Source organism: Eulemur rufifrons, chromosome 30, assembly GCF_041146395.1.
Source record: "Eulemur rufifrons isolate Redbay chromosome 30, OSU_ERuf_1, whole genome shotgun sequence".
Lineage (NCBI taxonomy): Eukaryota > Metazoa > Chordata > Mammalia > Primates > Lemuridae > Eulemur > Eulemur rufifrons.
In genome coordinates, this window is record NC_091012.1 from 17346842 (window position 1) to 17372661 (window position 25820).

The window sequence follows — 25820 nt, forward strand, 5'->3', positions numbered from 1 at the left end:
TCAACAAACTGCCACAGACTGGGTGGTGTGGAACAAGAGAAGTTTATTTTCTGACTGCTCTGGGGCCTCTGGTGCAAAATCACAGTGTCAGCAGGGCCAGGCCCCTCTGCAGCCTCAACGGGATGGTCCTTCCCTGCGTCTTCCACTTCTGGTGTTGCCAGCGGTCCCGGTGTCCCCTGGATTCCAGCCCATCACTGCAGTCTCTGCTGCTGTCATCACACGGCATCTCCCTGCGTCTCTGTCCAAACTCCCCTCCTGTATGAGGACCCCATCATTGGATTAGGGCCCCAGGTAACCCAGAATTTTAGCTCGATTACATCTGCAAAGACCTGTTTTCAAAGAGGGTCACATACACAGGTTCCTGGTTTAGGACTTGAACATATTAATAGCTTTTGGAGAGACACAATTCAACTGGTGACAGTTACCTTGGGAGATTGTGAGGTCGAGAGATTATGTGTGAACTAAGCCTATTAATATTACAACAAATGACATAAATGAAGGAATTCACGTGCCAGGCAGGGCCACCCACGGGCCTGCTCCCTGGGTCCGGAGGACATTTCTGAGACTGAGCAGAAGCTCGACTTGGAGCAGTCCTCACCGCTTGTCTGTGTTTCTGCTGCTCAGGGAGGAGTCCTGCTTTGGGGTCCACTCAGCTCTAATTTCCCAGGGACACTCAGGCTCACCATTCCTTAGGAAGGCAGGTGTGGGTGGAGCCACTCTGGTCCAAATAAAAGTCTGTCTCCCCTACTGCCCCAGCCTGCTCTGCCACGTGGCACCTGTGGGAGCCGACACAGGCTCAGGTCCACGTGGCAGCACCTTGCCTCAGGGGACCCACTACCGTAAACTTCAAAAGTGTGGCTAGTATCCAGCCCAGCCTCCCTGAGCCCATGGTGCAAAGACAATCCCAGAGACACTGTGTCCTTCCTGGAGACACCAGCATAGGAAGGACAGCCTGCTGATATCCTACTGAATATTCCACAACTGTGTTAACTCAACACCATCTATGAACAAAGTCTGTTTCTATCAACCTTCAACCTTCCATTCTCTCCCTTGGGTGACCACTTCACTGAAAATCTGGCCTTTCTCCACGTTTCGTTGTTACCTGAGCGTCTTTGATATAAACAGTCACTTCAGTGATGCACGTGTAACACACTTGCTGTGACTACTGTTTAGTTGGAGAGAGGGGACCGATCCCCAGACCCTGTAACAGGAGCAGGAAGTCCATTGACCAACAGGATCATAACGTCTAAATGACTGAGACTGTTTTCTCTACAAAGCTGGCCTTGCACATGGGATGAACGAGAGCAGCTGACCGTGTGTCGAGAAGTACCTGCCATGTAGCTAAAGGTTCCAGGACCTGAAGTTGGCTCTGGGGACAGTGCTGGGTTTGGACTCCTGGCTGCATCACCTTCTGGCTTTATAGCACCCAGCAAATGAGTTAACTCATCCAAGCCTTAGTTCAGTCATCTGTACAATGAAAATACTAGTGAGACCTTTCTTATAAACTGACACCCAACTCAACCCTGAAGTAATCCATGTACAACTTCTTACTACGGCACTTGGCACATAGAAGCATTTAACACATGTTAGATACTTGCTACTGGTAATCACACTATTAACAGAAATAAAGGAAGCCAATGGAGCAGAGTGGTGAAAAACCTGACTTTAGAATGCACTCTTTCACTTTCTAGCTAGTTCCTTCAGGAAAGTCATATAACTTCTTCTTCCTATTTTATTCATTGCATCTCTAAAATGGGACAACAATGACATTCCCTCACACGGTTGCCACGCGGTTCTAATGAATGCAAAGATGTGGAGCTGCCATTCCAATGTCAGTCTAACGCGTAAGCTCACTTCCTCCTGTCTGCCTTCCATGCACACCACGCTATGAGGTTTCATGATGCTTGGGTGGCCTCATAACCTTTATTTCCAGACTAAATAGTTTGATCTGATCATCTAATTTCTCCTTAGAAAACCTCAGGCCTTTCTTTAGTTTTTCTGTGGAGCTGTCTACAGTTGTGCCAATTGGGAGGTGTCAGGGTAAGGCATATTTAATCTCCCCAGATAGGTTAACATTAATTAATACCAATTAATAATATTAAAATTATCAAGGTATGGCCGGGCACAGGGGCTCACGCCTGTAATCCTAGCACTCTGGGAGGCCGAGGTGGGTGGATTGCTCGAGGTTGAGAGTTTGAGACCAGCCTGAGCAAGAGCGAGACCCCCGTCTCTACTAAAAATAGAAACAAATTATCTGGCCAACTAAAAATATATATAGAAAAAAATTAGCCGGGCATGGTGGCACATGCCTGTAGTCCCAGCTACTCGGGAGGCTGAGGCAGTAGGATCCCTTAAGCCCAGGAGTTTGAGGTTGCTGTGAGCTAGGCTGACGCCATGGCACTCACTCTAGCCCAGGCAACAAAGCGAGACTCTGTCTCAAAAAAAAAAAATTATCAGGATAGTTAGGAGTCAATCGTTAATGATGATTGCAATGCTTATGGTAATCACTGGCTGAAGTTATTTGATTGAACTCTAAAAGAGAAGGAAATGTTAAAATGTGGTGTGATGAAGAAATGCAAGAAATTGAGAAAGCAAGAGAGGGGTGAATGCAAATCAGTGATCGGCTCTTGCCCATGAAGCTTGGCTGGGGAATTGCCCTGACACGGTCTCCCTGCAGGGTGACGTCTGCCTGCTAGTGCTGGGAGCCGGGCCGCCCACAGATCTACGCACTCTGCGAGGGGGGATCACACTGGTGAGACACGGAGACCACCTCCTAATCTCAGATGTGTCCACAAGGACGGCTGCCTCTGCACAGGAGCACTGAAGAGAGAATGGGAGGAGCACCCCATCTAAACCACAGCTAACACCACTTCTCAGCTCTGGCTGGGGAGTGACGAGCGGCGTGAGCAAAGCTGAGCGCCTGCGTGTTCCTCTGCGTGCGCGGCTGAGTGAGAGGAAACAGGGCGGGAACTCGGCAATGCGCAGACATGAAGGAAGGTGTCACGTCAGCACACCGCGTCTGTGAGGGCTTTGCTTTAGAAACCATTCTTTCTTAAGTTCTGTGATCACAAAAGGTGTATTTACTCATTGTTCCTCTCTTGATTTATCCAACACATTTTCATATGCATAAGGGCCTGCCCGGTGCACAGCACAAAGCCAGGTGCCAGGAAAGGGGTGGGCGAGGCAGACGCGGAAGTCGTCCCTCTTCGCCCCAATCACCCCTCACCCCATGTGTAGTGGTTAGACAGATCCTCACAGGGGTGGTGAGGGGGGGCGGTGTATGTTTCATTTGGGAACGAAGTGGATGGTCCCTTTCGATGAGAGAGTAAGCCCTTCAGGACATCCTAAGGGCAAGCTTGACAGGAAGACTCCAAAACAGCAGGCGACTGAGCAGCTCTGCACAGAAGGGACCAGGGATCAGGAGGCGTTGCCACAGAGTGGGCAGCTCATTTCCAAGGAGGGACACTGAAGGTGATCCCCAAAGGTCATCGAACCACAAGGAATGCCAGCCCTCAGCTTCAGGGCTTTGTGTTGCTGTGACGTGACCTTCTTCCCTATCTCCTTAAACCTTCAGTTCACTCCAATGCCTTGGAGGAGAGATTCTTTGAGTTGATCAGATTTGGGACTGCAGTTGAGGCTGGTGACCTTGAGTTTTTTGTGACCCTGTCTGTTCCGAGCAATGAATATTGAAGGTGAATATTTGAGTTTCCCTTCAAATGTATATCTTGCAATCTTAACCCCCAGGGGATGGTATTAGTAGGTGGGACCTTTGGGAGGTGACTTGGTCATGAGAGTGGAGCCTCAGGAATGGAATTAGTGACCTTGCAGAAAGGACCCCAGAGAGCTCTACCCTCTTTCCACCATGTGAGGATACAAGGAGACGTAGGCCTTCTACCTCCTGGAAGAGGGACCTCACCCAAACCCCACCAAGCTGGCATCCTGATCTCAGAATTCCAGTCTCCGGAACAGTGAGAAATTAATTTCTGTTAATTACAAGCCACCCAATCTGTGGCAATTTGTTAGAGCAGCCCAAGCTGACTAGGACACTGTGGCATATCTTTTGGAAATAAGGAAAAGTCAGAGAATTGAGCCTGTTGGGGTCTTGGGAGGCATGTAGCACAGACCCACATACAGTGACACAGGGGGTTAAGACATGGACTCCAAGGAGAGGAGTGGCTCTAGATGTGTACCTTGGGGGGAAGACAGTACAGCAGCCCACAGATGGGACATTTGGAGAACATTGAGGAACTAGGTATAATAAAAGTTAATGCCTGAAAGAATGGGAAATTATGGTCAGAAATGGGAGTTTTAATTTGTGATATCAGGAGTTCAACATTCCTGGGTGACCATAGGGCCTAAGTATGGCCATGAAGTAAGGCTAAAAGGGGCAGAGGTGGAGGTGATGAGAAATGAGGAGTCCATGTGACTGAGAGGTGTGGGATGGCGAGTTTGTGACAGCACGAGGTCATCCCAGAGCCCAGCAGTACCTGAGCTGGAGACCATGTCTGGTTCCACGCAGTGAAGGTCTCTGGCCACCGCTTCCATGATGAGGAAGGATTGGCTGTAGACAGGAACCGACGGTGGGAGCAGAAGGGCACACAGACTTCAAGGGCACACGGACTTTCCCCCAGAGACTGGAAGAGTTATATTCCCACAGCTACAGGAGGGAAGTATGAAGACACTGTCCGCACATCCAGTCTGAGACCCCGCAGTGTGAGGGGTCTTGCTGGGACGCCGCAGCAGCTGGTCGTTCAGGGAGACAGGGAGGCGCAGGGAACCTGGCTGGGATGACAGGAGAGACTGTGTTCATGGACTAGGAGTGCCCAAGGGAGCCATGGGAATGTTTGGGAGATGCCAGAGGGAGCACTTTCTAGAACAGTTTTGAACCAGATACACAGAAGACTGTGACTTGCATTTGGTGTAATTTCTGAAGAATGAAGCGTCCAGCCACAGGATGAGGGGTGGGGAGCAGGTGCCGCTTGCAGAGGCTGGAGCGGGCCGGCAGCAGAGTCTCGGGTCTTCAGCACTGCGGGGAACTTGGTGGTCATTTGATTCAATTAATCCCAAACTTTTAAGTCCATTTATTGAAGTGTGTTGACCTACACTAAAACTCACTCTTTTCAATTGTAAAGATGGATGAGTTTGACAAGTGTGTATAATTGTGTAACCACCACTACAATGGAGAGAGGGAACTTTCCTACCATCCCCACAGTTTCCCTCATACACTGTGTCATCAGTCACCCCCGGCCCTTGGCACATAGTGGCCATCAATCAGCTTCCTTTTGCCTTGAGTTTGTCTTTCCTGGAGTTGCACATAAACGGAACCACACAGTATGTTGCCTTTCATGCAGGCGGCTTTTGCTTAGCCTGCTGCATTTGAGAGGTAGCATGTGGTCTTTTCCTTTACCTTTTTCATCGCTGAGTAGCATTCCACGGTGGGAAAACACGTATACATGCACATGCCACAGCTTGTCTATGAGTTCATCTGTTGATGGACATTTCTATTGTTTGCTATTTTGAGCTGTTATGAATAAATCTGATATGAACATACACATATGGGCCTTTGGATAGAAAGAGGCTTTCATTTCTCCTGGGCAAATATCTAGGAGAGGGACTGCTGGGTCAAATAGTAAATGCAGTTTTCACCTTCAATAAAGTGTCAGAACACTTTCTAGAGTGGTTGCACCATTTTGCACACCCACCAGCAGCATATGAGAGTTCCAGTTCCCCCACATCCTCATTGGCACCGTGTGGTGAGTCTTTTAAATTTTATACATTCCAACAAATGTGTAGTGTCATTTCATGCAGTTTAATATGCATTTCTTCAATGACTAAATATATTGAGCATATTTTCATATATTTATTTGCCATCTTATTTGGTGCCTTCTTAGGGGTGAAGTGAATTTTCAAATCTATTGCCCGTTAAAAAAAATGGCATCTTGGTCGGGCACGGTGGCTCATGCCTGTAATCCTAGCACTCTGGGTGGCCGAGATGGGTGGATCGCTCGAGGTCAGGAGTTTAAGACCGGCCTGAACAAGAGTGAGACCCCGTCTCTACTAAAAATAGAAAGAAATTATCAGGCCAACTAAAAATATGTATAGAAAAAAATTAGCCGAGCATGGTGGCACATGCCTGTAGTCCCAGCTACTCAGGCGGCTGAGACAAGAGGATCGCTTGAGCCCAGGAGTTTGAGGTTGCTGTCAGCTAGGCCAATGCCAGGACACTCACTCTAGCCCGGACAACAAAGCAAGACTGTCTCAAAAAAAAAAAAATGGCGTCTCCTTCTCCTTCTCCCCTCCTCTTCTTCTTCCTCAACCTCCCTCTTCTTTTTCTTGCATTACAAGGGTCTTTCTATATTCTAGATATAAGTTTTTTTCTTATCAAATATGTAATTTTGCAAATATTTTTTCCCAGTCTATAATTTGTCTTTTCATTCCCTTAATACCATCTTCTGGAGAATATAAGATTTTCATTTTGATAAAGTTAAATATTTATTTTTTAAAATTTTTCCCTTGCTTTTTGTGTCCTGTCTAAGAAATCTTAGCCTAACGCAACATCAAACAATTTGTTTTCCCTATGTTTTCACTTATATCCTTACTGTATTGGTCAGGGTTCTCCAGAGAAACAGAGCCAACAGGAGATCTGTCTCCATCTCTGTCTCTACCATGTCTCTACCTGTATCTGTGTTATAAGGAATGACTCACGTGGCTGTGGAGGCTGATGCGTCCCCAGATCTGCAGTCAGCAAGCTGCAGTCCCTGCAGGGTCGATGTCATATTTACAGTTTGAGTCCAAAGGCCAGGACCAGGAGACCTAACAGGATCGTTCTAGTCCAAAGTCAGGAAAAAGTCAATGGCACAGTTCAAAGGCAGCCAGGCAGGAGGAATTTCCTCTTACCCGGGCAGTGGCAGCCTATTTGCTCTACATGGGCCTTCCACGGATTGGGTGAGGCTGCCGTCAGGGAGAGCAAACTGTTTTACTCAAGTCTATGGATTTGAATGTTAAACTCAGCCAAACCCACCCTTATAGAAACACCCAGAATAACGTTTGACTACACATCTGGGCAACCCATGGCCCAGTCAAATTGACACCCCAAAATAACCATTGCATCTACTTTTCTGTGAGAAATAAAACCCCTTGAAACCTAGAGAAGTTCTCAAATCATCCAGGAAGTCCCGGAGGTTGGTCACCTAACTGGTATCAGAACACAGATCTGGCCCTTGGTTTCTGCCCTAGTAACATTTACATTCCATTTGTCTTTTATTCTCCTGTGTAGAGTTTTTGACTATAAACAAATCCTGCTGTTAGTCTTTGACCTTTCACCTTTGGCTCCTTGCATTTTGCAGATTTGTGCATTGTGCCGCTCTGGGGCATTGAGGATGCTCAACTCTCTTCATTGTGTGTCTATTACCTGACCTCTGCTAAAACATGCTCCTTTTTTTGTGCTGCTTTTGTATCTGCTTTCTAAGTCAACATCTTCGCATTGGCCAGTATTGCAGTGATACAGGAACAATGCCACATGGTCCCAGGATTTACTCCCTGACTCCCAGTCTTGCTGATCTCTCTGGAGCACCATCCTGCCTGGGGTTGCCATGAGGATGAGTGTTTCCCAGCTCTTCTCCACCGCTGGCCTCTCAGTCAGGTCTCTTAACTCCACGTCCTGGAAGTTTCCTGACTTGTGCCTAAGTCATTTACAGAAGTACTTTTCCAAGAACGATCTGTGGACCTGTGTTGATTCTTGAACTGTCGGCTGTCTGTGCAAAAGACTTAAGTGCAGAAATTGAGAGTAAAAGTTCAGAAACGTTTTCAGTAATCTGACATGGTCATGACATTCAAACATATGTACCAAATTAGATATTATTGGATCTGTGAGGTAGGTTGAGTGAGGCTTGAGTTGTTTAATAGCCTGGTATTGGTCCATAAAGGCTTGGAAGTTTATAAATATATGGAAGTATTCCTTTTCCATGTGTGCTTTGAGAAGTACTGACCTATATCTCCTTCAATACTTTATAATACTAATTTCTACTGACTCAGTCATTAATGATTAGCAAAGGAGGAAAGACATTGGATACAAAGTAAATATGTTCATTTCTTATTTATCTACAGATTCAGAGTTTCCTGTTCATGTCCCTGGTTCCTTTAAAGATTCTAGTAGTTTACTCCCAGACAGTCTGATCCCATAGGATTGGGCCTGAGAATTGGCATTGCTAACAACTCCCCCACCAAAGGATTTTGACAAAGGCGTTTGGAAGGCTCATCCTTTGAGACAAGGTGACCTGCAAGAAGAAAACGCTAAAGGTGACCTCTCCGTTGTCAGGAAGTAGGAGAATACTTGGGGGCTGGCATGCTATAGAGCTGTGGGGTCACTGGAGTCTAAATCTGCCCATTCAGAGACTGGTCGTTTTTGGGACCAGCAGATGCTCCAGTTTCCTTCTGGAAGCTGAGATATTCATAAGGTTTCTCCCAAAGCATTGAATCTGTATATGGAAAGAAAAAGAGGCTTTATGCTGCTTAATAGTGAATTTTGCTAAGAATAGTGTCCATGCTGGTAATCAGAATAGCATGCCATGTTCCTCTCTCTGTTATTGGTGACTTTATTAAAATAAGACAGGGGGCATGCTTAGTCTTATTTCTCATTTATTTTTGGTCTCATTAGTATCATGACAAGATATCCAGAACCATGCAGCTCTTTGTAATAATGTCATTTCAAACAGAAAACAGGTTTTACACTGTCTGGCTCTTTGCCATCATGCTTTTCCTAAAGCAAAATTAGTGCCTAGTTAAGTCATTTCTCAGATTATATTGTTTCTAGTGTCAATATTATATATTCACAGACATCCCTTAATTACGTGGAGTTAAGATGACAAAAAACTCGACCAGATCATTGTTTGGGGAGATTCTGCATTTTCCATGTTCCCCTCGGCCAGGACATCGCGTGGGGGCAGTGACCAGAGGCACAGCCAGAGGGGATGCCGAATACAGGTGACCGCCTGCTCACACCACAGGTGTTTATCTGGTGCCTGGAATAAATCACTTGGGGTTATTTACTATGGGGAGAGGTGTGTGTGTGAAAAAGAAATCTCCTTAGAACTTTCTAGAGGAAGCAAGCCTCTTTCTCCACAGCACAAGGGCTTTGTGTCTTATTTTTGATAGAGGGAATTTTAGGGACCAAGATAAGTATGACCTAGTTCTAAGAAATTTCCTAAACACCTTAAAGCTTTGAATACAAGTCCCAGCCACAAGACCCCAGGGGCAGAGCAGGAAGGATGCTCAGACATGATACCAAACAAAGGTGAATGCTGGTCATGTCAGCCTTTAACCGTTTGGCAGACAAGCGCAGGCATGAGAATGTACTGCAGGCGGCCCACTTGCAGCATGAATGAGCTCCTGGTGTCAGGGCACTGCAAGGAGTGGAGGGGACCCTGGGTTGGGCAAGGCACAGGCACTGACTCCCGCACGCTGAGCTGCATCCAGCCCCAGCACCATCGCGCCTTGTTCCGAGACTTCCAGGCCCACGTTGCATCAGCTTTCACAGGACTCTGACTAACATGTTCCCTGCTGCAATGGAAGATTCTGAGAATGAACGTGAGGGAAGTAAATGTCACTATTGTATGGGGCTGAGCTTTTGTTTACCTTTTCAAGAGACCTGGCTGGCCCCGCTGAGGCCTGACAGACAAAGGATTGTACAATCCCGAGAGAGAGGTCCACGGGCAGAAGCCAGGATTCAGCGGTCGCACAAGAGGAATCATTCTGGTTAACTCTGGGAGCCCAATGTCAGCATGTTGCAGCCCTAAATCCAGCACGTTCTCTCAGCCACAGCCCCGTGCTAGCGTTAGTTTCCTAGGGCTGCCATGAGAAAGTACCACTGACCGGGCGGCTTAGGCAGCGGAAACTGCTGTCTCACTCACAGTTCTGGGGCTGGACTCTGAGATCAGGGTGTCGGCAGGGTGGGCTCCCCCCTCCCTCTGTGCTGTGTCCCAATCTCCTCTTCTTAGAAGGACTCCAGGCATATAGGGGCCCACCCTAATGACCTCATTTTAACTTAATCGCCTCTTTGGAGACCCCAAATACAGTATATAAAGATCCAAATACAGTCACATCCTGAGGTCCTGGGGGTTGGGGCTTCAACACATGAACTTGGAAGGGGAACATTTCAGCCATAGGGTTCCCAAATCATCACTGTGATCCCCGCACTCAGCAAGTGCACCCCAAGTGGGCATCCACTGGTATCAGGCATCTCACCATTAAACGGCCTAATTATGAAGAATGTTACGAGAATATAGGATCACAGAATGTTAGCATCGCGGGGCCCTCAGAGATGTTTTGTTTCAATCAGCTCCTTTCTTAATGAGAAAATTGAAGTGCAGGGAGGCATGAGGACCTGCCCAATGTGACAGGCAGGTTAGAGTAGAGCCAGGACGGCCTCTGCCCCTCCCCCATTCAGTGGTTCTGGCAGGGGGTGGGCTGCACCGGGACCACCGAGAACTTTCACAGTTAACTGAGTCCCCCAGAGCAGGGGATTCAGTAGGTCTGAGCTCTGGGAGCTTCCACGGGGTTCTGCTGCTCAACCGGGATTGCGACCCACTGCTTCTTCTAGAACAGCAGCCACTTTCCTGTCAAAAGTCAGACAGTGAATGTCATTGGCTCGGAGGGCCATGCAGTCTCCTTGGCAACTACTCAGCTCTGCTGTGCAGTTTGGATTACAACCAAGTCTTCAGTCAATAACCCCTCTAAAAATATGGATTCTAAACATTCAAAGAGCACAAAAGAGCTTGGGAAGAGCACAGAAGTGCAGGACCAGGTCTCTATGCATGAGACATATTCACAGATGCACAATAGAGTGACCAGCAATATGAGTAGTTCAGGATACGTGTCATAACTGGGCTCCCCACACCCGACTGCCATAGAATCATCTGGCCAATGTGAAATCATCAGAATCTCAGGCCCCACCGATGACCAAGGAGGCTCTTGGACAGCGGGTCAGCAAGGGAGGAATCTGGGTTTTCATAACTCCCTGTGTGATTCTCATGTCACCAGGCCACAGATCCACACTAAAGGATCAAGGAGAATCTCAAAATAGGTGCTTTAGAAGCTTCAGGAAGGAGGAGTTCCTGTGCATTGTGATGTGACAGTGTCAGAGGAGATTGCATGGTGAGGGTGCTGCTGAGGGTGGTGGTAAGTTGGGGAGAGTTCGTGAGCAGGAGGAGGGCGGAGGCTGTTTCTGGGGGAGGCTCACCGCCCAAGGCGGGAGTGTGTGGACAGAGAAGGGGACCTGGGACTGAGGCTGGAGAATCACGCGCGATGACAGTGCAGGCCAGTGATTTTCATTGGATAAAACAGGTAAAAGCAGAACTAAAAGAGGGCTGCCGAGATGGCCAAAACAATTTAAAAAAGAAGAAAATTTGAAGCACTCATATAATCTAATTTCAAGATTTACTGTAAAGCAACAGTAATCAAGACAGTCTGGCTTTGGCAAAAGTATGGACACTTTGATCAATCGGACAGAGTGGAGAGTTACAAAGAGAATCACTCAAATGCGATCAATTGATTTTTGACAAAGGTGCAAAAACAAATCAATGGAGAATGGATAATCTTTTCAAAAAAATGATGCCAGAATAATCAGAAAACTCTATGCAAAGATATAAAAATAAATGCAAACTGAATCATAGATGTAAGCATAACATGTAAAATTTTGAAATTTTTAGATATATGAGGAAGGGGTATATGGGAAATTCTATACCTTCCACTCAATTTTGCTGTGAATCTAAAACCTCTCTAAAAATAAATGAAGAAAAGACTTGAATGACACTTCATCAAAGAAGATATACTGATGGCAAAAGGCACGTGAAAAGATGCTCAGCATTTCAAGCAATTAGGGAAATGCCAATTCCATTACAAGGTGATGTCGCTACAAGTAGGTAAAGTTAAAAATCGGAAATACCACGTCCTGGTGAGTGTGTAGAGCTGAAACTTGTACATCGCAGGCAGCAATGCAGAGTGGTGCAGCCACTTTCAAAAAGTTTGACAGTTTCTTAGAAAGGTAAACATTCATTTACCATTTCAGTAATCCCAGCTAGGAATATACCCAAGTTAAAAAAACAAACAAGGAAAACTGTGCTTACATTTGTAAAGTATGTAAATATTTATAGTGGCTTTATTCATAATTGTCTCAAACTGCAAACTGATTAAACCAAAGTCCTCCGTGGGTGGACGGATAAACAAACTGTGGCTCATCCATCGACAGAATAACTCTCAGCAGTAAAAAGGACCACACTGTTGATTAACGCAACAGAATGTATGAATTTCACATGTCTTATGCCCGCTGAAAGCAGCTGGACTCAAAGACTTCATTCCGTGTGGATTCAGTTACCTGACATTCTGGAAAAGGCAAAAAGACCTAGGACCACTGAGCAGGGAAGGGCCGAGGGTGGCACGCAGGTCACTGAGGGTGATGGAGCCACTCTGTGTTTGATTGTGATAGTGGTTACACAATCCCATACCTTGGTCAAATCTAGAACTATGCACCCAACAAGTGAATTTTACTGTATGTGAATTTAAAAATTAATAAATACAAATTTAACAGAGGGCAGGGGATCCCAGATCTCCCTGGTCACCTGTGCCCTAACCTTCATTCCTCTTCCGTGACGCCCAGGTTGTCTCCGAGGAAGCAGAGGCTCCCAGGGCAACTGGAGCAGCCTTTCTGCAGGCTGAGAGCGACACCTCTGCATTCTTGAGTCGTGATGTGATTAGATGATGAGAACATTTTAGGAAGAAGAATATAGTGGTGATAAATTCTGTGTCTTAGTGTCTGCACTCTGCTACACTTTGAAGAGGATTAAGAAAAGGCAGGGAAGTGAAGACCTCGCCTCCCTTGTCAGAGAATCACAGAACCTCGGGGATTTCATCAGCATCTGCTCTGGCTTCTCTCGGGTAAAGCTCCCCTTCTCCCAAGAGAGGGCCCGCCTGGCTACTCCCTGCATAGGCAGCAGTCTACGAGAAGCCACAGGTCCACGGTGTCCCTGTCCTTGGCCACTACCTACTGCTGGCTGGATCTCTGAAGGGCTCTGGGCCTCCTCTTCAGTTTGAAGAACCAATTTTGCAATTGGGTCTGGGAATCTTCCGGGGGTAGTGGAAAAGCCAGAGGTGTGTGTACAGAGCAGAGCAGGTCGGGTAGGCCTGTGCAATCTCATACGTGCTTTGCCAGAATAATTCAGGCTTCTCAGTTTTACTTGTTGGACTGCCAAGTGCGCCACTTGCTAACAATACAACTTCAGTTTCCTTATTCATCACATCGTCACTCTAGTGGTACTTTCTTCAGAAGAGAGTTGTAAGGAGAAGTGACATGTGCAGAGCACCTACCTCCAGCCAAGCCTAGAGTAGGAGTTTATAACATTCAGCAATTACATGTTTCCATTTGTGTTTAGTGCTCTGCACATTTTATTTATCTGTTTATCCTTTGATGGGAATTTTGGCTGATTCCATATTTTGGCTACTTTGAATGGTGTTGCAACAAACACTATAAACTGAAAGTCATCCCACTGGATATTTCTAAGGCCCCATCTACCCTGTCATTCAATGATTCTATGATTTCACTTACAGAGAAATTGGTAGAGAATGGGGTCTCTTCATCCCCACTCCAATTTGAAATGCTTTATCTATCTCCACACATGCACACGTAGATACATGTGTGTGCTTGTTTTTACATTTCTGTTGATTCATTGTCCCCCTATGGTTTTAAAATAAAGAAAACATAAAAGGGAAGCTATCTAAATGTCCATCGAGTGGGTCAATTACATAAATTATATTATATCTGCACTACAGGATCTTAGGCAAATCCAGAATGTGGCAGATCTGCACATATGGACATGATGAGATGTCTGGGACATATGAAATTAAAAACAAAATCAGGTTAAAGAGAAATGGGCTGTGTAGTTGCCCCATCTTATAGCAAAATCTGCTGGAGTAAACAGTCATTGGTCCATTTTAAATGGTTAAACATTTCTTCTGTATTCTGGCATCCGTCTCCCTCAGAACTAGCTCTTCCCACTGGAACACCACAAAATCCTAGGCCTCCTTCACCAGGGCATCAAATCTTGAATTTCCTGCTTTTCTCCAGGAAATATGGCTCTGGCTCCCTGGATTCTCCCACAGTTGTCCAAATGGCCAGGGTCATTGTCCTGGCGGCATTTCTGAGCTTCTACCACGTGCTGATCCTGTGCTGCGCACTTTACAGAAAGGATCTCACTGAAGCTTTACTTAAAGCTCTGGAGGGAGTGTTAATATTACCCCATTATTACAGATGAAGACACTTGATTGGGGAAATTCAGTAATTTTCCCAAGACCTCTCATCTAGGAAGTGATGAAGTCGGGATTGGAACTGAGGCAGCAAAACTTCAGGGCCACAGCCCCTAACCCATCCAGAGCTGCGTCTCTGAATCCAAGCTGTTTTTTGCAGGTTGCGTTGCCTATATGTGGGTTTTTTCCCCCTTCTTCTAAGTCTTAGAGTTTGCCTTTGACAGTAAAAATTTTGGTCTATCTGGATTGATTGTTTTGTATGTGTATGGTGTGAAGTGTGGATTCATTTTCATGCACTTAAATTCGTGAACAGTCCAGATTTTCCCATAGAAACAGCAGTAAATCAAGTTTCCATACCATACTCATAGGTCAGTTTGTTCGCTCTCTTTTTGGCCCATTGCTTGGTTTGTCTATTCCTGCTCTGACACTGCACATGGTTGTGTTAATGTGTTTTGATATTGGGTTGCACAGGTACCATCACCTTATTTTCCTTATTCAAAAGTGTCTTAGCTATTGGCAACGTGAACTTCCAGATACAATTCGCAATCATATTGTCAACTTCTGTGAAACACTAATTTGCAATTTAATTAGGATTTAATTAATTCCATGAATTAATTTGTGGGAGAGTTGATGTGATTCCAATATTGAGTCTTCCCAACTATACATCTGACATGTGTTTCCATTAATTAAGTTTTTTTAAAAATGTCTTTTAACATAGTTTTAGGATTTCTTACATTAAAGTCTTGTACACGTTTGCTGCATTTATTCTTAGAAACATTATTTTTTGTTGCACTTGTAGATAGCATGTTTTAAAAATTGAATTTCAGTTTGCTCCTGGTGTACAGAAATGCAATGGATTTTTGTGAATTGAGCTCATATCAATGTAACTTTGCCAGGCTCTCTTATTAATTTTTAATAATTGCCTTATAGAATCTTTTAGGGAAAAGTATCATTTGTGAATAAAGATATTTTTAAATTTTTTCACTTCCAAAACTTAAATCCTTTATTTTTTTTTTTATTGTCTTATATGGATTACCAGAATCCAATGTCAGATACAAGGGGTGGTTTCTAAAAATACATTAAAGTGGTAAATTATCTAAGTGAATTTTCTAATATGAAATTCATCTTGCATTCCTAGGATAATCCAACCTGAACATGAGGTATTATCTTTTCATGCATTGTGCAATTGGATTGCTAACATTTGGTTTAGTAGGTTTCTTCCTCTCTCATCCTTTGTTTTCTTTTTAATTTTTAATTTTTATTCATACATATTAGCTGTACATATTTTTAGGGTACAGGTGATATTTCAATACAAGTATAAGATGTGTAAGGATCAAATCTGGTAATTAGGATATCTATCGCCTCAACCATTTATCATTTCTTTGTTTTGGGAACATTCCAATTTTTCTCCTCTAGCTATCGTAAACTACACAATATTGTTAACTATAGTTGCTCTCTTGTGCTAGATCACATTCTTTCCATCTCACTGTAGTTTTGTTTGCTTTAACTAGCCCCCCCTTCTTCCTCATCCCCGTTACTTTTTCAGCCATCATTCTACTCTCTACCTCCATTACATCAATTTTTTTTTAGCTCCCACATACGAGAGAGAACATGCTGTATTTGTCTTTCTATGCCTGGCTTATTTAATTTAACATAATATCCTCCAGTTCCATCCATGTTGCTGCAAATGATGGAATTTAATTCTTTTTTGTGGCTTTAATACTATTCCAATATATATATGTACCACATCCCCTTTATCCATTCATCCACTGATGAACACTTAAGTTGATTCCACATCTTGGCTATTGTGACTAGTGCTGCAATAAACATGGGAGGGCAGATATTGCTTCAACATACTGATTCCTTTCTTTTGGATATATATCCAGCATGGGATTGCTGGATCATGTGGTAGCTGATTTTTAGTTTTATGAGAAGCCCCATACTGTTTTCTGTATTGGCTGTACTAGTTTACTTTCTGATCAACAGTGTATGAATGTTCCCCTTTCTCTCAATCCTTGCCAACATTCGTTTTCTGTTTTGTTTGATAGCATCTTTTTTAACTGGGGTGAGATGATCTCTCATTGTGGTTTTGATTTTCACTTCCCTAATGATTAGCGATGTTGAGCACTTTTGCATAGACATTTGGCATTTTGTATGTCTTATTTTGAACAATGTCTATTCAGATGTTTGCCCCTTTTTAAGTCAGATTATTTGGATTTTTGCTATTGGTTTGTTTGAGTTCTTTATACACTCTGGTTATTAATCCTTTGTTGAATGCATAGTTTGCAAGTATTTACTCCCATTCTATAGGTTTTCTTTTCACTTTGTTGATTGTTTACTTCACTGTGCAGAAGATTTTTAGCTTGATAAAATCCCATTTGTCAACTTTTGCTTTGGTTTTCTGTGCTTTTGAGGTCTTATTTGAGAAATCTTTGCCCAGACCAAAGTCCTGAAGTGTTTCCTAAGTGTTTTCTAGTAATTTCATAGTTTCAGGTCTTACATTTAAGTCTTTAATCCATTTTGATTTTATTTTTGTATATAGTGAGAGAAAGGGGTCTTATTTCATTATTCTGTGTAGGAATATTTAGTTCTTCTGGCACCATTCATTTAAGAGTCTGCCCTTTCTCCAATTTATGTTCTTGGTGCCTTTGTAAAAAGTGAGTTGGCTATAAATGAACGGATTTATTTCTGGGTTCTCTATTCTGTTTCATTGATCTGTGCCTCTTTTTATGTTAGTACCATGCTGTTTTGGTTAGTATAGCTTTGTAGTATATTTTGAAATCAGGTAATGGAATGCCTCCAGCTTTGTTCTTTTTGCTTGGGACTACTTCAACTATTAAGGGTCTTTTGTCATTCCTTGTTAATTTTAGAATTGCTTTTTCTATTTTTGTGAAAAACGTCATTGGTATTTTGATAGGGATTGCATTGAATCTGTAGATCACTTTGGATACTATAGACATTTTAACAATATAACTTCTTCCAATACATGAACATGGGATATTTTTCCATTTTTTGTGTCCTCTTCAATTTCTTTCATCAGTGTTCTATAGTTTCAATTGCAGAGATCTTTCATTTCTTTAGTTAAGTTTATTCTTAGGTATTTTGTTTTAACTTTTTTTATAGCTATTATAAAGGGGATTGCTTTCTTGATTTATTTTTCAGATTGTTCACTGTTGGGATATAGTAATACTACTGATTTTTACATGTTGATTTTGTATCCTACAAACTTACTGAATCCATTTATTAGTTCTAAAAGGTTTTTGGCACAGTCTTCAGGTTTTACTAAACATAAGATAATGTCATCTGTAAGCAAGGACAATTTGACTTCTTTTCAATTTAGATGACCTTTATTTCTTTCTTTGCCTAATTATTCTGGTTAGGGCTTTCAGTACTCTGTTGTATAAAACCAGTGAAAGTGGGCAACCTTGTCTTGTTCCAGATCTTAAAGGAAAGGCTTTCAATTTTTCCCCCATCCAGTATGATGCTAGCTGTGAGTTTGTCATATATGGCCTTTACTGTTTTGAGTTATAATATGTTCCTTCTGTAACCACTTTGTTAAGAGTTTTTATCATGAAGGGATGTTGAATTTTATTGAATACCTTTTTTGTCTTCTATTGACATGATCATATGGTTTTTGTCCTTAATGTGATGTATCATGTGTATTGATTTGCATGTGTTGAACCATCCTTGCATCTTCAGGATGACTCACATTTGATCATAGAGAATAATCTTTTTAATGTGTGATTACGTTTGGTTTGGAAGTATTTTGTTGGAGACTTTTGCATCTATGTTCATCAGTTATATTGGCCTGTAGTTTTCTTTTTTGTTGTGTCCTTGTCTGGTTTTGGTATCAAGGTATTATTGCAGGCCTGTAGAATGGAGTTTGGAAGTATTTCCTCTTCTTTAAGTTTTTGGAATAGTTTGAGTAGAATTGGTGCTAGTTCTTCTTTAAGTATTTCATAGAATTCTGCATTGATGCCATCAGGTCCTGGGCTTTTCTTTGATGGGAGACTTTTTATTACTGTTTTTCTGTTGTTACTCATTATTGGTCTGTTCAGGTTTTCTATTTCTTCATGGTTCAATCTTGGTAGGCTGTATGTGTCTAGGAATTTGTCCTTTTCTTCTACGTTTCCCAATTTATTGGCATCATAATAGACTATCATAATAGTCTCTGATGTTCCTTTGAATTTCTGTGGTAACAATTATAATGTCTCCTTTTTTATCTCTGATTTTATGTATTTGGATATTCTTTTTTTTTCTTAGTCTAACTAAAGTTTAGTCAATTTTGTTTACCTTTTCATAAAACTAACCTTTTGTTTTGCTAATCTTTTTATTGTGTTTCTGTCTCAATTTCATTTATCTCTGCTCTGATCTTTATTATTTCTTTCTGTCTACTAATTTTTAGTTTCATTTTTTTTCCTTTCTTGTTCTTTAAAGTGCATTGCTAGGTTGTTTATTTGACATCTTTCTACTTGTTTTTTGATGTAGAGATTTATTGATACCAATTTCTCTCTTAGTACTGCTTTTCATTGTATCCCATAGATTTTGGTGTGTTGTATTTCCATTTGCATTTGTTTTTATCAATACCAATGTTCTTTAAAATTATTTTGTCTAGTTTTATATCAAGGATATATTGTTATAAAATAATTTGGGGAGAATTTCTTCTTTCTTGTGTTCTGAAAGAGTTTGTGTAAGGGTGGAATTTATTTATTTATTTATTTTTTGAGACAGGGTTTTGCTCTGTGTCCCAGGCTGGTGTGTACTGGAGTCATCATAGCTCACTGCAGCCTCCAACTCCTGGGCTCAAGCCATCCTCCTACTTCAGCCTCCCAAGTAGCTGGGACTACAAGTGCGAGCCACGATGTCCAGCTAATTTTTCTATTTTTTGTAGAGACAGGGTCTCTTTCCTGCTCAGGCTGTTGTTGAACTCCTGGACTTAAGCAATGTTCAACCTCAGCTTCCCAAAGTGCCAGGATTATAGGTGTGAGCTGCTGTGCCTGGCTGTGGAATTCTTGATTCATTAAACATTTGCTAGAATTTACTCACAAAGCCCACATGAAATGGTTTATTCTTTATGCAGAAATATGTTTACAACTAATTCAATATCTTTAATAGTTATGTGATAATTTAGATTTGTTCATTTTTATTGAGTCAGCTTTGGTGTTTTATATTTTTCTAGGAATTTGTTCACTTTTTCCTGTTTTTGACTATATTGGCATAAATTTGTTTATAACTTAATATGACTATTTTTTCAATATTCCCTCCATCTCTAATTGTGCCTCCTTTTCACATCTATTCTTATTTATTTGTGGCTTCTTTTTTTTTAATTGATGAATTTTGTCAGGGATTTGTCACTTATCTTTGTCTTTTCAAAGAATCATCTTTTGTCTAGTTTGATCCTCTATTTCCACTCATTTTATTATTTCCTCTTCTTTGATTTGTTTAAATTTTTTTTCTAATTTAAGTTGGATACTTAGCTAATTTTATTTTAGCCTATCTTCTTTAATAATATAAGTTCTAAAACTTATGAATGTCCCATTTAATGTTTCACTACATTCTACATGTTTAAAACACTAATATTTTATTATCATGCAGCCCTAAATATTTTCTACTATAATTTATATTGACTGACAAATTATTTATGAGTGCTGTAATTTGTCCTCGATTTCTAACTTCTTTGAACTTAGGTTAGAAAATGTGTTCCGTAGAATATTGATTCTCTAAAATTTGTCTTACTTTTTGGCCCAGCATGTGGTCAATATTCAAATGTATATTTAATTCATATTTAGAATGAATAAACATTCCCTAGTTTTTGAAGGCAGCATTTCTTATGTTCATTAGATCAAGTTTTCATTTTATTTATCCTTACGTGTTGCCTAAGCACATTTATCCCATGTGTTTCACTTAGTAAAATTACTAAGTGAATTTTATTACAGTTCTGAGTCATTTATCTTCACTCAGAATTTTGAAGATATATTTCTATTGTTGTCTGGTTGCCAATGTTGCTTTTGCGAAGTTAGCTGTCTAATTATTTTTGTTTTACAGACATATTTTCTCCCTAGTCACTTCAGATCTCCTCTGTGTCTTTGACTCTCTATCATTTTACTGTGGTGTCCCTATTATGAACATCTGTCTACTATACTACTTGGAATGTGTGGGGATTTCTGAATATAAAGATTTGTGTCTTTTCTTAATTTTAGAAAATTGTCAGTCATTCTTTCAATATTGGTTCTCTCACATCTATTTATTATCTTTGTCTAGAACTCTAATGAAATGCATATTAGACAATCTCACTCTACGTCTCTTAATCTCTATTTCATATTTTCTATATGTCTGTCTTTGTGAACTGCATTTTGGGTAATTTATAGAGATTTACTTTCTCAATTAATACTTTTCTTGTGAGCTATTTCAATTTGGGTATTATTATTATTATTACCTAACTTCTAGAACATCTTAGTATTTAGTATAATTTATCTATAAAACCCATCTGAAACTAGTGTTTTCTTTGTGAGACAGAGTCAATATCTTTTTTTTTTTTTTGAAGCACTCTTGCTGTGTTGTCCAGGCTAGATTTGTGGTGGCCTCAGCCTAGGTCACAGCAACCTCAAACTCCTGGGCTCAAGCAATCCTTCTGCCTTAACCTCCTGAGTAGCTGGGACTACAGGCACTCCCCACCACATCTGGTTAATTTTTGTTTGTTTGTTTGTTTCTATTTTTAGTTGCCTGGCTGGTTTATTTTTCTATTTTTAATAGAAATGATGTCTCACTTTTGTTCAGGCTGGTCTCAAACTCCTGACCTCAAGTGATCCTCCCGGAGTGTTAGGATTATAGGTGTGAGCCACCACGCCCAGCCCCTAATATCTTTAATGGATAGATGACAATTCAAACTATTTTATTTCTTTTTGAGTTGGTTTTGACAATTTGTATTTTTCCTTAAAATTTGTTATTTTCTCCAGTTGCCAAATGTGTTGACATAACATTGCAATGTAAATTTTAAAGCTCTTCTTAATTCATACTTTTATTCTTTGTAAACTACACATTTAAACATATTAAACACCTTTATATTAGTTTTTAAGATAATCATTCTAATATCTGCAATTTTTGTGGGGTTCATTTTGCATTTTGTTTGTGTTTGTCTGCCAACTCTTGTTCACAATAACTCTTTTCCTTATATTTTTTGTAATATTTGATTGTGACTTCAGGGTCTTTGTGGTTATATTCATGGAAAATTTTAAGGTGTCTAGAAACACTGTAAGCCAAGTGTTTTGCTTTCTTAATTTTTTTTTCTACAGTAGTTGTATGAAATGACACTTTAAGCTCATATAAAGAGAGACTTGTCATTAGGAATTTTTCTTTATTATCCTTCCACCCGGAGCCCAAATCAAAACAGACAAGTATATTTGCCATCTCTCTTTGTGGATCTGTCACCTGGTAGGGATCTAGCTTTATCTAGGAATCTTTGACATGACCTCACTTTTTGAGGTTCCTGTCCTGACAGCCATGAAAGCCCATGGTCTAAGCCACCAGGATTGAGAAATGTCAGAAAATGCAGCTGTAAGAGCCTCTGAAATTCTCTACTGTAACTTTATCACCTTCTATACCCTCCAAGGATTTCTTACTTTTGTGCTCAGGCAACCACACATTTGAAATATAAGTATATGCATATATATTTTATTTGACAGTCTCAGGTATTGTACTTCAGGGGCGTTTTTCTGTACATGTAAGCCACTTTATTTTGGGGAATGAATTCTTTCTTTATCTTTTCTTTACAGGAAGCTGGGCAACACTGGAGCATTTTCCATTCCCTGAGAAGAATGATTCAGCCTCTCAGTGCAACAGTCCTCATTGCACGTCTCCATCAGTTTTCAAAGGCATAATGCACAATTCTGCAAACAGACTGGGATGTCAAGGAAGTAGATGGAAGGGTTTACAATGCTGCTATTTTATTCAACAAGAAATCTAACTACATTTTGAGAAATAGAAACAAAAGCACTCAAAATTTCACCGATTTGACACAACTCCTACCTATAATTGTGTAATTTATCATTTTTTCTATATACACACATTCTTTTAATAGTTATTGCATCGTTTTAAAAAGTATTTTGCATGTATTTGGAATATTAATGATCAGAATTATGAATAAAATGAAAGAAATTTTCCTTCTAACAGGCTATTTTTGCACCACACTGGAAACATAAGATTCCAAGAAGACAGAAACAGAATGCCATGTCAGTGCAGTGTATTGTCTCCTTTTAGGACTAAACCCATTTTTTTAATAGCAAACACAAATAATGCTGGGTAATCCCACAACACAAGCAACCATTTGAGTCATGTCAGGTAGGTCTGGTAGACACAGAGAACTAGGACAAATGAGCCAGAATTGTGCAGAGTGCAGATGCCAATGAGTTCTCCCCCAAAAGTCTTATCTGTGGCCAGTCAAGACTCAGCTATTAAAATTCTCACCCTAACTCCAGTGCCCAACACTGAGTAGTCTTTGATTCTGTTACTCTTGGTAGGAGCGTCATACCTGTCAACATCATGCCCTGGGAAGGAGACTTGCCTGGGAATGTCAAATTGCTGAGATTTCATCAGCAGGAAAGTAGAAATATAGGCTGTCGGTGTGCAATCCACTGGGACCCCAGCCATAGCGGCAAGAACAGAGCCCCCAGGCTCTCCAAACACAGACGTGATCACCCTCCAGGCTGTACTTATTGAATGAAAGACTAAATGAATAAATAGAATAAAATGGCAAAAAGTGTCCACTTTGCAGTTCTTAACAAGCAAACCCTGGTCTCTGCTCTTTGGAGCAGCTAATTGATAACACACACCAAACTCTCAGGCTGGGCAGATTCTCATTTGGTGTTGTGTTAGCTGCTGCAGGATCCTTCAGGGAAAAGGAACTACTATCCATGTGAAAGGTTTGTGTCTGGAAAATTTTCTAAGGTTGCCAGTACAGTATTAATATTACCCTAAATACCTCCATTTCTTTAATACATACTCTGAATGTGGGTGGAATGTATATAGATTTCTTATGAGTTAGTAGAGCATTGTAACATTTCTGAAAATAAACCCAGAGAACAAACATTTGCGATGCACAGGGATTAGAGCACTGTGTTGTAGTCACTGCTCTGCATTAACGAGCCCCGTTAATTATGTATACATACACATGTGTACATTTATGGGCCACTTCCTCTCTCAGGTACTCGGATGTGTTTCCATCTGAGTACTCAACAATAAATAGTAATTTATTTGAAATCTTACATTTTATTTTATATGGCTAATAACATATCCTATGCCATAATATAGACAGGTTTTTAAAAATATAAAGTCTTCCCTAAATATTTTTGAGTAAAACAGATGTTTCAGAAAGCTGTTCCATGCATATCTTATGGCATCAAAGCACCATCTGCCCCATTACCAACTACCACAGTTTGAGGGTCGAATAATTTTATTCTAAGTAGAAGTTAAAAACTAAAGTGAAGTAATGTTTTCCCTTCCTCCTTCCTTTGGGGTTTACCAATAACTGTTTTTCAGAGTTAGCCTCCTATTTGAAAACATTATTTTAAATTGTTAATCAGGACAAATACTTTAGCAGCTGTTAGAAGGTGAATGCTTTGTGAATTTTTATCTATGGATTTATTTGTAATGACATTGTTGGAAGGTGTATAAACACAAAAAATCTATTGATTTATAATCTTTCTGCATTGCCAATGGCCTCAGGGCATCTTGTTAAATTGGCTTGTATTTATTCCTTTCTGCCACAAGAAGTGATAACCATTTCTGCACACAGAACTTGGAAATCTCTTTTAATGGATCACAGTGTCAGAGAACAGGATTCTCTGCATCTCCTATTTTCTTTATAAACCCAGATCATCTGTGTCCCTGCCAGTTACCTGGAAAATGGGATCAGTTCTCTCATCTTCTGGAGGACTCGAGGCCTTGGCATGCCTCCAGGATGCCCTTCTTTGGAAAGGTACCCTTGACCCAGGTTGTGCAGAGCCACAGATGACAACAGGCCTCCTCATCTTCATCACAGGCCATGTGACCAGGGCAGGAGAGCTTCTTTTCCACTGCAGGAAAAATCAATTAGTGTTAAAAAGCTACTTCCTTTTGTTTGCTTTTTTAAAAAGCAAATTAAGTGCTCTAGTCATTGTAAATTTAAATTAAAGAATGGGGAACAAAGACCAAGCTAAAATTCATAAATCTGTACTCCAGTGATGGAACACGACCAGATAAAAGGGAAAGGAGAAGGGTGATAGAGAGACGAAGGCAGCCCACCGCATGGAGACGTGTGCAGAGGGAGGAGCTGGTGGACGTACAGACCCTTCGGTTGATGCAGACACAGCACGTACAGTCAGTGTCACATGCAAGGGCGCCTCATCCCCATCTTGCATCTTCTGGGATCCTGGCAATAGCTATTTCAAAAATCAGGTTGCCTTTTCATGGCTATAAAGATCAAGTTCCTGTTGGTACCTGCTCCATCTTTCAGGAGACTGATTCAGTCCCTCGTCAGAACTTTCCCACTGTGGTCTTTGGTCTAGGACAGGAATCAGCATTTGCTGCACAGCTAGGAGACGAGAAATGCTGAGATGTCACTGAGGGGAAAAAATGACTCAGAAGCTAATTTTACAAGTCAGGTCTCAAATTATTACAGAACTACAAAAATGAAGAAAAAAGTTCAGACACATGAATATTCAAATTCAAGGAAACACACTGAGAAAGCAGTAAGTCTAGGACAACAGTGTGAGGCTCAGCCAGCCCTCCTGGAACACCCTGCTGGAATACGGCTCCTTGGGACCTGGCGTCAGACCTAGGTACTTAGTATCTAGGTCTCCCCTACGCAGAGGGCCCGAGTCAAGGCAAGCTCCAGGAGGGCTGGCTCTCCCTCTGGCGTCAGAGCCCTTTGTGGTGGAGGCTCCCTGACCTGGTATCTTGTCCCTGTGCTTCTGGAACTGGCCTTAGAAGTTGTTTTGGTCACTCTCCCCCCCACCCCCAGGGACTGCCTCTTCTGCACGCTTGTATTCTTCCCCTTGCATTCCTTCTGACTGCTGTTCCATCTCACCCTGAAACTCTGCAGCCGTCTCTCTCCCCTCCACACCGTGAGGCCCACTGGCACCTTCTGTGTAAGGGCAGCCTCCCGGGGCCCCAGTGTGCTTTGGAGCCAGAGCGCTGGGCTTGAGTCGTCACTCTGACATGGATTGGCTCCGTGTGTGGCCTTGGGCCAATTGCACATTCTCACAGCTTTGCCATCCACAAAGCCGGGTTCTACACGTGTGAGGGGACTCCCATGTAACAGTGCGTGGCGGGCCCTGTGCTCCTCTATGGGCAGGGGGTCTGTCCCGCCCACCTTCCTTCCCACCTCTGGCCTCTGCCCCATCACTTACTGGCCCCGGGTTTGCCGACTGTGAATCTCACCTAGGACACACCACGAAGAGAAAGGACCCAGAAATCATGCAGTCATGGGGCGGTCAGCTACATGCAAGGGCTGATGGAGGATGAAGACTGTTCTTCCCAACTGCCCCAGT

The 25820-nt window shown here is 41.9% G+C and overlaps 1 protein-coding gene across 1 annotated transcript in view; it reads right to left on the reverse strand.

Annotated features, from left to right (window-relative positions):
* The window catches only part of LOC138378802 (zinc finger protein 91-like), a 333199-nt gene that overhangs the window by 252071 nt on the left and 55308 nt on the right, over positions 1-25820 (reverse strand). The window lies entirely within an intron of this gene.